We start from the raw sequence: 13665 nt of genomic DNA, 5'->3' as shown, positions 1-13665 counted from the left end.
CCACAAAATTAACAAAAATTATGTTGGGAATGTGGTCACAGCATTGTTATTAAATCATGGTCCAAACACGACCTTTTGATGTATATGTGAACAAGTTGTCTTGTTACTAAATGGATGAAAGATGGTAGACAAAAACAGAACTACCGGTAATCTGAACTTGCCTCGTTAAAGTAGGATGGAACTTGTACTCTGCTGATATTATATTCATTCAAACGTGCTGATATTGCAAATCTTCTAGAGGTAGTGGTTTTATTTCCTTTTTGATATGACCGATGATATGCAGATACTGTATTGCAGTCCCACTGACCTTGTTGAGAAGCAAAAAGATGCAGTAGAGGGGCTTGTACACTTCAGACTCTCAAGTGATAGAAAGCATTCAGACCCGACTCATCTGATTTTCAGGAGTGTTTCTTACTGAGGCAGGAATGATGTTATGAGTTTGACTCACTCTATCCTCCTTAGCAACTGCTGACCTTGTAATCATGCCAGCAAATTGATTTGCTTCTTTATTACTTTATTATGCAAATCATCAATTGCCTCCTTGAGAAAGATAGTGACGGGGGGGGGGGGGGGGGGGGGGGGGGGGGGGGGGGGGGAATACTGCCCTCTATTCCAGAGAGCCTATACTACGTGAAAGGCGTCTTCAGTGAACATCATGCAGGAAAATTCTGTCATACGCAGGGATCTGTATCGCGGGGCAATTTGGTGAAGCATTTTGTCCGACAAAGTTGTTGGACAAATTTGCTCTCAGCCAATCAGATGCAAGGATTTCTGTAGCTTGTAACAGACTTAACAGTTTGTCAGAAAAATATCTGACCAAAACACTTCATGAAATGCCACCAAGGGCTGGACATGAGCGGTGGCCCGGCGCCAGTAAAGATCGATGTCAGGCCACCAAATTTCCCAAAAGGCTGTCTTTTGGTGGCCCGACTGGGCACATAACATTCAAAATGGATTGTCATGTTTCTGTTGATTTAGGGCCACTACATTTCTTTTTCAGGCCACCAAAATTTCAGATTCAAAGATTTTAGTGGCCTGGACAAGACACCAGACAAAGAAGTTAGTGTCGAGCCCTGTATCTGCATATCATATCTTTTCTGTTAAATGGGAAAATAGGTCTCATGTGCACCCTTTGCCATCTTCTTTCTCTGTAAATACTGTGAGAATGGAGCAAGGTTATTGTAATCTGGTATAAATTTCCAATTATGACAGTACTATAATTCACTATAAATGTATGAAGTATGCTATTAGTATTTCTAAGTCTCATATTACAATCAATTGTAAATGTAATTAATTAACATAATGTAAGTAATCAAAACTCAAGTTACACAGACTAACATTCTCTGAATGTAGTTCGTTACATACCATACAAGATCCTTCTCCCTCCCCCTCCCCAGTTTGTAAAATTAAACTATACTTGGCTGAATGTACAATGTAGATCCGCCAAGGCCTAATACCCACGTACCTGAATATCTATTGTATGCCCTGGTTATATGCACAAATAATGCATAGTATGCATTTCTCAGTGAGACTCTAGTAGAAGTTTGTGTGTGAATGGATGGCAGTAAAACACAGGTGTGAAATCAATGTAATTAAGAATGCACGTCTCTGTAAAGAGAGGCAAGCTTTCTATGTTATCCCATCTGGTCCATGAGTGGGAACTTGAAAACTTGTCGTATTAGACACCATTATTTGTGCTGTAGACCGATCTGAGGATTGATTTGTGTATGACATTACTGCGGTGTCCTGTGAGCTGGCTGCAATATCTATCGCGCATTCACTAAACGCATATGCCGATGGGACACCGCAGTAATGGCAGATGGTTCTGCCAAGTCAGATGGGTGTATACATCAACAGTTCTATTCTCTGAGCATTTATACTGGCTCAACATGTCTACTGTGTATGTGATGCATTGATGAGAAAAATATGTATATTGTTGCATATATAATCATTCAGATGTTGAATGTATAGTATCCTTACAATGGAGAACAACAACAATAACAACAACAACAAAGTGAGTTTGGTGGTTGGAACCTTTGCTTGCTAATGTTTTTTCATGCTGTATTATAAGTGCACTTGGTATGATATATAGCCGTAGGGAAGGTTGGTTGAGTCTGTGGTGTTTTTGCTGCTGATCAGTTCTATGCAGGGCAGGTTTCTGAAATGCTGTGAAGGATAAAGAACAGTGCATGCTGTTTAGATATGGTGTTAACATAGAGAAGAAAATTTGCCCAGTCATCAAAATCTTGTTTTGCTGGCAGATACATGATAATGCAAAATCAAGAACAGCCAGTGAGTTTATAGTTGTTTTTGACCACACGGTCACTTATACAATGTTCTACATGTAGGTAGAAACTGGCATATTGAATGTGTAACAACTCCAAAGCGTTATATCACTGTGTCCAGCCTACTTTCATTGAAGCCATATAGACTGAAGAAGCTGCATACATGTACACATGTGAGGTGAGGTTTATTGACTTTTGTGCAGGTGAGAAAAAAAATGTACTACTGCATGTGTAAGTTGTGTTTGGTGGACTTATTGAGGATGACTACAGTGTGAATCATGTAGTAGCGAGACAAAGTAAATGGAGATACATTGTGCATACAATTGATGGAATTTTTACAACAAATTCTATTGCAGTCCATGACGTGTATTCCTCAAAGGATTTTACGAGCCAAATTACAAATTGATGTATTCCTCTTTGTATTATAGCATAATATCACACCTGCCATTCTTTCTGGTATGATTTGTGTCTGCATGGGCAAAAACAGCATGGTAAATAATATGATGTGATAAAGTTGTATTTCACCCATCATTGGTGGTAGATTTTCTTCTCTCACAAGTTAAGTTCTTTCTGTTTTAGGGTTTTAATGTTGCATTGTGCAGTGCTGTCAAATCATACGCTATTTGAATCAGAAAATTCTGACTTAATTATCAAACATGAGAATTTTTTTGGCTGCTCAGGAGTCTTTTAAGAATTACGATCTGTACATATTCAGCTGGCATCCTTTAATTATTTCTCATCTCATTGGTCTGTTTCTCTGTGATCATCTCTCTGTTGTCTGCATATTGATCGATTAATGTTTTATAACATGACCAAGCCAGTGCTGATATGTGTCAGTGCATATGAAATCACCTAGAAAGGTAGTGAAATATGAAAAGTTAAATACATCACTAAGATTGCATAACTGGAGTTCAAGATATTGGAAATTTGTTTGTTTGTTTGTTTGTTTGCTTTATATGAACTCTGACATTTGATGAAATGTCTTATTTTTTTCTTTAAGAGAGAAATGTGACAGTGGATGAAGTTAAAACTCTGCACAGCGACAAATTAGGTAACTATGATGTTAAGATGGTGCTGTGTTGAAAATATGCTCACATGTTACTTTTAATATGGGGGTCTGAGTAATTCAACATTCTAAATTCAAGTAGACATTTATGTTCAATGGAGGATTTTTCTTTTTTTTAGCAGGCAGACTTCTTTGTTGGTATATTGCCATTTGGTCTAGTCTTGTTGATACAGTCTGTATTTCTTCTCTGTCATCATGTTTAGACCTCAATTTTTCCAGCGCTCTTTAACTCCCCGGTCCATTTCTGTTCAATCTTCACTATTGGTGTGAGACCAGATGACTTTATGTATTGCTTACAAAGCTGTTATTTTTGCAAGGCTTTTTGCGAATCACTGTTGGGTTGCAAATTAACAATAGGCGAAAATATGCTTGGATATTAGTGCACTGGTGATAGTCTCGGCATCAAATCACGAAACAACATCTCGCAAAAATGTCTGTGACTTCATTCGTGAAAATATCTGTTTGCGAAAATACCAGCTTTTACAGTATACCATGTGTCCTTGTGAGTTTGTGTAACATAACCAGTTCAAAATTATGCAGCTCCACTATTTTGTACAGATTAATTCATGCATTGCTTTTCACTGTGTAAACAACTGACTAAACTTTGCTGTGGTGCAAGGTAGTAGGAAGTGATATTGTACGCTGTAAGTTGGCAACGATTCCATGAAGCTTTTATATATGTATGAATATATGACTTGAGAGTTTATATTTATGTGATTTTTGTATATGTTACAGGTGTACATAATCAGAGAAAAAAAAATGTCTTTACGCTGAAGGAGCCGTGTGTTTGTTCATACAATTTGTTATATAAATGATATATAGTTATATGATTTTTTTTCTTTTTCTTTATGTATGGCTTGCGTGGGCAGAGAGAATGCATGGTAGAAAATGAGTACTAGATTCTGTTTTATTAATATTATTTTAGTTCAGAAGTAAATTAAGTTTTAAATCCAATGTGATAGCAACAGGAAATCAGTGGGTGATGAAGCCTGCATGCAGTACTTTTTTTGATATTGTAATACATTGTACGTGATATGTATTGCTATAAAGATTGTGAGATCTTAGTGACAAATGTCCTGGTATGATAAGTCAATTATGACAAGATACAGAAAAAATCCTCAATAGTTGGAATACATCTTTAAAACACCAGACTGAGTGTTATTTATTTTTTTCTGGACCAGACTTCCTTATAGATTAAACAATGACTGTGGATAGTGGAATTGTCTGATTCATTGAGATAGACATCTCAGATTTCTTTTTGCTTAAAGGTGCGTAGACCCGGTAGTTGAGGGGGCGCTGTTGGATGATAGTGCTGATCACCGTTAGCATTGATATGAAGATTGCCAAAGTTGAACTGTAATCAAGAGTAAAGTGCGTAGGTGTTGCTCGGTAACGTTGCCTTTGTTGTCTTCTCTGCACATCACGCAGTCTGTATTGACGCCAGGGTATGACGTCACAGAAGAAGTTTGCTAAAGCTGTCATCATCAGCCGAATCATGAGCCGAACTGTGATCGGACCACTGACTACAGTGGATCGGACTTCTTTGGACTCATGGAAATGGGTCAAAGCGTAAGCGCTAAAGAGGAGTCGATAGCATAGGTCTCTGTAAGGAACTTGCGCCGTGCGCCCGCGTACGTATTCGACTAAACCACCGGGTCTATGTGCCTTTAAAGATCAGAGGTATTGAAGTTGTGCTTTTCACCATAGTTTGTCAAACCAAGCAGCTCTTTTTGCAAACCTGGAAAGTCTCGAGGATTCTGCGGGGGGGCTCCCTGAAAGACTTATCTCTCATTGTTTGGAGACAAGAGAATGACCTTGTAAAAGCTGCCCTGATGTGGAAAGTATTTTTGCCTTTTGACATGCATGCAAGACACAAATGTCTCCCTGATAAAACTTTGGAAATACCCAGATTTTCATGTATGAATGTTTGGCAGCTGTGTTTAGCTTGGTCTATTCTTGGGAGTGCCCCCAAAGGTTTCAAAACCAGGTTTATCACATATAAGAACACATATTAGCTGTAAATCAATGAAGGTGGTAGAGAACCCATTTTATGTGTGTGAACTTTGCACCCTAACTCTCCCCTGCTTATTTCATTATTTTGAGTAGTTTGCCAAGTAACACCCTCAAGCCTTTTTTTGTTGCAGTTATTTTCTCATACAGTGTATGTAACAGTCCACTGGTTTTAAGCAGCCGCTGTAATCTGAGAAGTCGAGAGCTGAATGCCTGCAGTTGGTTTAATCACCAAATTGATTACTGTATACACCATATATTTCGCGAGTTTAAATTTTCGCGAATCGGGACTTCCTGACAATTTCGCGAGTGGTTAAATTCGCGATCGTGGAGTCCTGTACTGAACAGAGAAATGTATACGCGTACGTCAAATTCATATCGGCATTAGAGTCGATATTTTCACGTGTTTTTAATTTCGCGAATAGCAGCTGACTTGCGAAATTCGCGAAAATGAAAAGCTCGCGAAATATTCGGCGTATACAGTACCTTCGCTCAGTAGATTGCTGTATTCCATCCAGTGAAAGTTCTTTCTGAAGTCATCAAAATTTCATTTCACATACACTCTCTATAACATGATGAGGTTTATATTGTTTGCTGGGAGAAGTGAATGATCTAGTAACTTCAGTATGGCCCAACACAAACCATAGCTCACCCCATGTCTTTGAGCCATGCCATCTTGTTCACACAGTACCATCTGACACACACAGATCTGTACATCAGTTTTACACTGTCTGTTTAATATGTTACTGTCTGTTAATTATGTTAAATCATGGCATGATACAAATGGTGAATTTTTCATGCCTCTAGAACATGGCAGAAAGTGTTAATTTTCATTCTTATAGTCATTACTTCTAATTCAGTCTCCTTTTGTGGAGCTATAATTCTCAAGTCGCAGAAAACACTTTTCTGTCGTACTGTGTATCTTTTTTTATCACTCTATTCGCTGCTAGGTTATCATAGGTCAGAGTAAAAAGTGTTTTTCATATGAACCGTAATTTGTTCTTATATCATTGTTTCAGTTACAGAAAATTCAAAACCTCTAGAAAATGTCATAACTGAATTAAATTCACGAATAGCTCCCGACTCCTGACATTCGCGAAAATAAAACCTTTGTGAAATATGTGGTGTATACAGTAGATTTCATACTTGGATTAAGTGCAGTGGAACCTCCTTCCAAAAAGGATGGATATTTGTAACAAAAGCCTTTAAAATCAAGGTGATTTTGTCAGTCCCAACTCTTAATATTTGTTTGTTTTTGTACCCCAATGTTGTTCGTAACCCGATATAACGAGGTACAATTGTCATCATTTTCAGGACCTCATTTTATAACAAGGTTTCCCGTGGTATGCTTATGTCACTTTTTATTCTGTCAAAGCGAGTATGGTTCACCATATGGGCATTGGTTTATGAGACTGTTCTTTCACCATTCTAAAGTAAAGCAATCAAACGTAAAACCAAATGATTTCTGAAAGATTTGTTTAACCAGTGGCTGTGTGACTCCGTTTGAATTTATACTTGTTCCTTCTAAAGTTTGATTAAAAAACAAAATAAAAATACTTTACATACTTTGTGTGTGTGTCTGTTCATGGTAGCCGTAATGAAATGAGATCTGTACTGTGTGGTTCAAGTATAACCAGTTTGTGCCATCTACAGTAGTATTTGTGTGTTGATCGGTGTGACTTCAAGAATGAGTAAAGTGGAATGGATGATACATTATTTGTATTTGTGGTAACTGAAAAAGAAGGATAAACACAAAATAAATGTATATGAATATACATACGCTGTAGATATACAGTAGCTCGATAGTTAGATACCTAGATACATACCTACCGTATGTCCCCAAAAAAATTACAACGGTACCCTCCGCAACGATAACCTTAAAAATAGTGAATCAATCCAAACTCACAATTTCAGGGTATGAAACTATAAATCATTGCCCACATCTTACAGAAAAACCGATTCAATTTGCTTCAGTGGTCAAAGAAAAATGGGGATTTTTGTAGAGCATATGAGGAATCCCTTCCCTCCAAGTTCTGTCTATTGTGTTTACACATTAATATGCAGTTCCAAGAGCGTCCAAGTGCTAAACTGGGAAGAATTAGACTCGTGACATGCTTTACAACAATCCACATTTCTCTGTGACCGTGTAACCAAATTCAATGGGGTTTTCAGCAAATAGAGCCAAGGTGTTATATTTTAAGACCCTGAAGTAGCATTTAGATGGTTTAATCATATTGGGTGTTATCAATGCAAAAATCAGATTATAATTTTTTTTTTTTTGTGGACATACTGTACATATGACATTCCTGGAAATTTTGAACATGAATCTAGCGCAAAAATGTGAATATAGTTGCCATTTGTGTGCAATATCTTATCTCTTCAATTCTGTAGAACTAAAAACATCTGAAGTTTATTTTACCAAGCTGACTGAATATTATTCAAATTCATGAAATTCTTCTGTCGAGATGTTTTCATTGCAACTGATTGACAAATTGCCCTACATCGACGTTAATTTTTTACGTCTATGTAGGGCAATTTGTCAATCAGCTGCAATGACTGAATATTGTTGCAAAAATATTGTTGCTGTTTGTGTGCAATATTTTATTTCTTCAATTCTTCAGAACTAAAAACATCTGAAGTTCATTTCACCAAGCTGACTGAAAAATTATGCAAATATTTTCACTTTTACCATAGGCCCATAGATAGAGATATTGATGTTTGTGTAGAATTTTTTGTTTTGTTTTGTTTACATGGTATGATTGTGATTACATTTTGATGTTGCAAACAAGATCACGTATCCATTTACTTTTAACTGATGCGACATGTTTTAACTCCAGGGCATGAACTCATCCTGGAGGTCACGTGAGGTCAACATGTCAATCAATTGCCTTACAAGCTGTACATGTATAAAATGGTACCTGAAGTCCAATCCTTTTTATCTTCAACAGCCAAACAGACATAACATTTGTCCACCATTTTTAAATAAAGTTCACAGAGCAAAGTCTTGTTATTTCATGATGGCCACTGCTATACATCAGTTATCTATTCTTACTTCTCACTCCAGCAGCAAGAGGCCCAAAATTCCATAAGTCCAAATCTATTACTGATATGAAAGAAAGAGGAAGAGGAATTCATATTCAGCATACTATGACTTTGCTACACACAACAAATGTTTTGTGTCACTGTAACTATCTCACACAAACAACAGAGTATACATCAGCACTCTTTTGTGGATTTTCAAGTCCAAATTTATTATTGATATGAAATACTGAGATCAACTCCCTTTTCTTGTACACTGCAGCAGAGATTAAACACAACGGTAAAGAGAGGATACTACCACCTTCCCCCTCTTCACACTCGACTTTTCAAACTCTGTCTATACACACTCAAAAAAGCTTTTCTGACGTCATATGTATGTACACAAAATATGTGCAATAGAATCCAGAGATGAAAAGCTGAGAGAAAACAAAAACAACAACATATCCATAAATCTCTCATTCACCATTCACACTCGATTGTTTATCCCTAATTAAGTCATTTGTGGGATGTCACATGTTTGTTTTTATGGATGCAGGTATGAAGTGGGGTTGACCGAAAGATTGGTCTGTATCTGGTCATCGGGGATATGTTCCACGGAGACTGCGTCTGGCTTCACGGATCCCCTCCTATACACAGAGGAGAGCGATAATGTCAAAAAAATAAAAGACTCCTCCGGACAGACGGATCTTTCTGTCTAGATGTGGGGGGACTCATTAGCTCTTCTCTATGCTAGAATCCTTTCCAACTTTTGTCTGCTTTCCCTGAAGCATGTTAAAGGCAGAATCCCTCAACTGCAGTCATTGGAGAGACTTCAAAGAGAAAATAGGTTCAACTTGGCTCAAAATGCCAGATAATGTGACACTAAAGTAATTTTACTCACTCTGAGCTTTCTGTAGCACTCGCCAATAAATCACAATCTAATATCTCAGAGCGTGTGGTGATGACCCTTACCTCTTTGTGTGGTTTGAGTGGGGATTGGCACAGAAAACCCCATAGCATTGTAACACACTGTCCAAAGTCCCTGGCACGGAAAGGGTTAAGTGATCACAGACACTGTACAGAAATCAAAGATACACATTCACTTCCCTCTACAAACACTTTGAATGCTTTTGACTGAAATTGCCACAATCTGCCTTGATATCATTGTTGTGTTTTTATTTGTTTGTTTTTTCCAATGATGGATTGCAGTTGAGGGCTACTCCCTTCCAGACATGATCATCTGTTGTCCCCGGCAACCCCCATCAACATCTCTGCCTCCCAGAGAGAAGCTGCTGTCTCCTGTCAGAAACCTTAGTCTTCATCAAGGCTTCTTCTCTCCTCAACCTGAGCCAAAAATGTAATTATGTATTGATAAACATTTAAAGCAAAATGAATCACTAAGAGGTCCATCTTTTGGCAATTTTATTTATTTCTTCTAAAACAAATCTTGCTTTCTTCAGGCCATAATGCATCATTCCTTTTGAGACGACATGTCTTTAAATTTTGTGATAAAGTTGATTGCTCAAAAAATTGTCATTCTACAACTCATGAGGTTTCCTGGACCAGTATCTTGACAAAATGATAATTATGAAGCCGATCCAACTTACAGGCAATGGGATTAACCTGTTATGACCTTTAAGTATAGATTGGCACAGAAAACCCCCAAAGCATTGTACACACTGTACAAAGTCCCTGGCCCAGAAGGGGTGAAAAAAGAATTGAGAGAATACACGAGGTAACCATGTTTTGTGAAGATATTTCAGTCCTAACTTTAACACAGGATACTGGGCACCAACAAACACAGTTCCTATGAAATTTCAAAATAGTGATATAAAAGCACCGGTCCCTAAGACTTCACTGAAACAGGAGTGACCTGTGCATTTTCTCTCTCTCTCTTTTCTTTTCTTTTCTTTTTTTTTTTTTAATGATGGCACATGCTCTGCTAAAGATTACAATTTGTGGAATGTTTTAGAGCTCGTACACCAGGGAGAGATTTTGTCAAAGCTCAGGATCTGACAGAAGATTCATCTTATGAGGCAGCAGCAGTGACTCTCACGAAAACTGATCCACCACTGCGTCATCAATTTGTCGTTTCATTAGTCGGAGAAAAAAAAAATACGGACATCCTGCGAGATATATATCTGAACATCATAGTCTCCAAAAATATGGACATATCATCTAACTCTATAATGGCATGAGAGTCGGTCCTCGTATCACTGTCCTTGTCATCGTCATTGTCTTTTACACCTTGGATTTTTGGACATCCATAGAGCACTCTGCTTTCACCTACACTAAACAAAATATAAATCGCTACGTAACGAACACATCGGAAGTACACCAATGTAACATAAAATGCACGAGACGCAAACATCAGGTATACCTAAAACACTGAACTCACACATAATAGATATTTACAATACGACAATTTGAGTAACAATAAATATCTGAAACCACCCAAAATCAGGACTAACAGAAGAAATAAAGTGAATAAAGCACAGCTGAGGATGAAGAAACGAATGTTGGTAATAGGTAGTAAGAGTGAACAAAATGAACTCCATGTGATATAAACACAGCACGATACTTTGAATGCTGCCCTCTGTTGAGAGAACTCATTTTTCTTTAACACTGACAAGACCACACACCAAACATGATTCTTCTCTAGAGAGAACAAGACGACTTTCTACGAGCACACAAATTTGTCCTGTCCTGTCTGTGGTCAGTAATACGTTTCTTTTCTTGCACCTTTGCTGTTTGATATATTTAACTCTTTCAGTTGAAGAACCCCCCCCCCATAAGAAAATAAGAAATAAAAAGAGATTTTTGCTCTTAGCTGTGACTAAAATGAAGAACAATCAAGTACATCTGACTGAAAGTATAGCCTTAGAGGTAGAGAAAGATATATGGATACATATAGAGAGAATCGGAATTAGATAGAGAGAGAGAGAGAGAGGGAGATACCCAGAGAGAGAGAGAGAGAAAGAGTTAATCACTCTTAACTTTATTAAAACCTGCTGAGAAAGCTATAAAAAGATCCAGAACTCCTAGGCCCGAATTCATAAAGGTGGTTTAAACTTTAGACCACGGTACAAATTTAGACCATGGTCTAAAATTAGCGTGATATAGGCGTACCTTTAGCATTCAGGTATCAATACATGCGTTTGTTACTGGACGTCTGTTGGCGTACACAATCTGTCAATCGCAGAAGAAATTTACATAAATCATGGTTTAAATTTAAACCACCTTCATGAATTTGGGCCCTTATGTTTCTCTCCCCATTACTCAGAGAGGAAGCAGAGGCATAGTGCAAGAAGGAAATATAAGCCACTAATGACAAGAAAATGTTAATTAGAAGGGTAAGATTTTGTACAGAGACACTTACGCATTTCCTCTCTGAAACTAACATGCAATCTATCTTTTACCGTTTACTTCCTTGAGATCCTCATCAAAATCAAGGTGACATTTCTGATGCAAAAATGAGAAAATGGGTTATCTATTCTCACCATATTTTGTGATATGAATGTGAATATGCCATCTGACCTAAGAAACTCCACAAGCCAATCATGGTGAAACATAAAAGGGAATCCATTGGTCATGGTGACGAGAATAAGATTTAAATAAAAAAATCATCCAACAGACATAATTCGCAAGAAAACAATCTCATGCTCCCTATATCTATGAAAATGGGACCGTAATGTAGCAACAACAAAAAAAGAAAGAAAGAAAGAAAGAGCGAGCTGCTGAAAACTGCTTATCAACAAGTAGTGAGGCAGTGGGGTAATATGGAGCTCAGGCCCCTTTTGAGTCCAAATAGAAAACTTATCAGTGACAATAAAAACATGATCCTGCATGACTGGGCAACAAATGAGTCAAGTACACTGTTTTTGTGATTGGTGCCCAATATCGATGATACACTACTACAGTAACATAATTCACTTGTCCAAATGTGTATCTTAACTTTTCTTCACCAGGCTTAAACTACCCCCTCAAAAAAAAAAATTTAAAAAAAATGCATATTCAAGTCAGTCTAGAGTAATCAGTCATGAACCAAAGTCATTCACAGGATCAAATTAAAATGTCAAAAACAAACAAAAAATTTATTCAGATCATCTTTTAAACAATGTTATTGTTCTTGATCAGGAGAGTTAGCTCATGCGAAACTGGTTGAATTCTGTTCTGAACAGCTAAAATTTGTGACTTTCCTTCTGGTCATGACATACTCTCTAAACATATTCACATGACATTAGAGCAACACAGACATGAGTACCTGTATGTGGGTCTCGAAATCATTTTCCATGCGAGTAACTTGATTGTCAAAAGTTCAGTCCTTTAGCTATGTCCATGTCTGTATTTCTGACCTTTATATAGGTCTATGTATTATAATGTTTCCTTTCATGTGACATGAAAGAAAAGCAAGCATTCGCAATATTCCAGGAGGTTTCCCAGAGTACTCAGACTTTACAGATTCTCTCTCCTACCAGATTCAGGAGTGATCGCTGAAATATCAAAACTTGCTGCATTCTTGGAAATAAGAATGTCTGCCCTCAAAATTGACAAAAGAAATTTCTTCACAGCAAATGGAAAAACAACCATCAGGGGGGTGTTTCATCAACGTTTGTCAGCGCTGACAACTTGAATCACCATAGTAACAGTCAGTGACCAGAGCATCTCAGCCAATCAAAACCAAAGATTTTGCTGAAATTGTCAGTGCTGACAGTTGTCAGCGCTGACAAACGTTGATGAAACACCCCCCTGAAGGCTGAAAGAAAAATGCTGTAGTTCACTCAGGAACCCTAACTCAACATTCAAATTCTGATCACGAAGAAATGTTAATGGCATTGTTGAGTGAGAGGAAGAAGAGTGTTCATGCCATTGACTAGGTACAGAGCCATAGCACCCTTCTGCGTCTAACACTGCGATCTGGCACAATTTTCTTCGTCAGAGATTTTAGGTGAAATGGTCGAAACCAGTCACTGTAGCAGTCTCCACATGAAGTCCTTGACTATCTTTTATCTGTCAGTTGCCACTTGACCAAGGACTGTTTCTACAAAGTTGCTGCCACAAGCATTTTTCAAAAATGATGAAAACAAAGATGCATTTACAAAATGAATAGATCACCTGATTGTGAAAAACAAACTTACACAAGTACGTGGTGGTTAGCGCAAAGAATGTAAGTATGGACACAAATATTTCTACACAACATATCTTTTGTGAATAAACCTTTTTTTCACACATAGCTATCAACAGTAACAATATCTGACAAGGTTCATCTCTTTTTATCTATATTAA

Source organism: Diadema antillarum, unplaced genomic scaffold (genome assembly GCF_040938485.1).
Source record: "Diadema antillarum isolate AM-2024a unplaced genomic scaffold, OU_Dant_1.0 seq00000691_RagTag, whole genome shotgun sequence".
In the NCBI taxonomy this organism is placed as follows: Eukaryota; Metazoa; Echinodermata; class Echinoidea; order Diadematoida; family Diadematidae; genus Diadema; species Diadema antillarum.
This window is presented reverse-complemented; position numbering follows the sequence as displayed.